The sequence below is a fragment of the Salvelinus sp. IW2-2015 genome, linkage group LG23 (assembly GCF_002910315.2).
Source record: "Salvelinus sp. IW2-2015 linkage group LG23, ASM291031v2, whole genome shotgun sequence".
NCBI classification, from domain to species: Eukaryota; Metazoa; Chordata; class Actinopteri; order Salmoniformes; family Salmonidae; genus Salvelinus; species Salvelinus sp. IW2-2015.
In genome coordinates, this window is record NC_036863.1 from 39,573,529 (window position 1) to 39,575,809 (window position 2,281).

Consider the following 2,281-nt stretch of genomic DNA (forward strand, 5'->3'; position numbering starts at 1 on the left):
CCAGTGCGAGTCCTCTTCAGACAGACAACCCTCCTAACAAATCATGAGGCAGACATGCCAGAACGTAACGAATCGAAACCAAAGTTTGCAGGAAAAAACTTTGCAGTGGTTTTAGTGAAATAAAAAATAACCTCTGTGATCTCTAGCTACTATTTAGTATTTTATTCAAACAGATAAGGTAGTGATGTGGGCAGTGACGTAAGTCCTCTATGCCAAAAGACTCCGTCATTGAAACCTGACCCTTGTCACTGTTGCCCAGGATCGGGTTTTCGAGACTCGCCTTCCACCGCCCAACTTTCACTTGTACAAATACACCCCAAACACACTATCCCATGGTCCACACTCTGAGAGATGAGTTGGTGAATGTGTTAGTTTGTCTCTGCATTGGTCAGTCATTGTCAGTTCTCCTTTGTATCAGTTTACAGTTTTTCCCAATTGTTAACACACATTTTCTGAAACTACGTCTCAGATACTCCAAACAGTTGTCGAATTTCCCCAACCCCCACAAACATCTTGCAAAATGAAACACAGCAATCAAAATCATGTACCCCCTGCTCAAAATGAAACTCTGCCTACAAATTGKAMACACATGTCAAATGAATCTAACAGTGACAACCGAGATCACACTAATGTGACATATTCAAAACACTACTATCAGAACCTATTTCAGTGTAAAGACTAAGATTTTTTTTATTATATTGTATACTGTTTGTGTGTACTCAAACAAGAAAGGAACACAAACGCAATATTTTTWGTTTTATATTTCAACATGACTCAATAGATGTCAAACAGCATACCGTAAGCACAAATACAGTAAATATACAAAGGAAAAACAATAGGCCTATTTGTACTACTGTACTGTATGTTAGATCAATTTAACAATAGATATAGAACCTGTAAAAATACAGTCGAATCAAAATCATAAGTCAAGAAACAAATACTCCATTGCGAAAACAAAAATCAGTCATGTCAGGCGATATTCTCCCTGGCCAGACAGCAGGGGAAATATCTTCTGGCATGACACATCCACCCCTGACAGGACTCCGCTGGAATGTCACCACAGGCCTCCTCCATTGCCTGGAAAGGGCAGTATGTTCAAGGGGTTTGTGATCATAAACCTTCCACCGCTATGCTGAAATCATCTCCTCAATGAGGTTGAGAAATGGGGAATATGGTGGGAGAAAGAAAATTGTAAACATGGGATGGTCATGGAACCAGCTGCTGACCTGAGCAGCCCAATGGAAACGTGGTCCCTAATTAGAACATACATTTGCTGCTCAGGATCACTTGGCCCTCTCTGCTCAGGATCACCTGGCCCTCTCTGCTCAGGATCACATGGCCCTCTCTGCTCAGGATCACATGGCCCGCTCTGCTCTGGCTGAAAAAGATTGTCATGTAAGGTGTTCAGGAAATGAACGAGATGGGCAGTGTTGTATGGTCCAAGGGTGGCATGGCGGTGGAGGACCCTATTGTGGCTCATAGCTGCTCATATGGTGACATTTCCCCCAGGCTGGCCAGGTACCTCAATTATGGCGCATTGACCAATGATATTCCTTCCTCTCCTCCTCGTCTTCGCTAAATTGAATCCAACCTCATCTATGAATTTCTTTTTTTTCACCTTTATTTAACCAGGAAGGCCAGTTGAGAACAAGTTCTCATTTACAACTGCGACCTGGCCAAGATAAAGCAAAGCAGTGCAACAAACAACAGAGTTACACATGGTATAAACAAACGTACAGTCAATAATACAATAGAAAAGTCTGTAAACAGTGTGTGCAAATGTAGTAAGATAGAGGTAAGGCAATAAATAGGCCATAGTGGCAAAATAATTACAATTTAGCAATTAAACACTGGAGTGACAGATGTGCAGAAGATTAATGTGCAAGTAGAGATACTGGGGTGCAAAGGAGCAAAAAATGTTATAACAGTATGGGGATGAGGTAGTTGGGTGGGCTATTTACAGATGGGCTGTGTACAGGTGCACTGATCGGTAAGCTGCTCTGACAGCTGATGCTTAAAGTTAGTGAGGGAGATATGAGTCTCCAGCTTCAGTGATTTTTGCAATTCGTTCCAGTCATTGGCAGCAGAGAACTAGAAGGAAAGGCAGCCAAAGGAAGAATTGGCTTTGGGGGTGACCAGTGAAATATACCTGCTGGAGCTTGTGCTACGGGTGGGTGCTGCTATGGTTACCAGTCAGCTGAGATAAGGCGGGGCTTTACCTAGTAAAGACTTCTAGATGACCTGGAGCCAGTGCGTTTGACGACGAATATGAAGCGAGGGC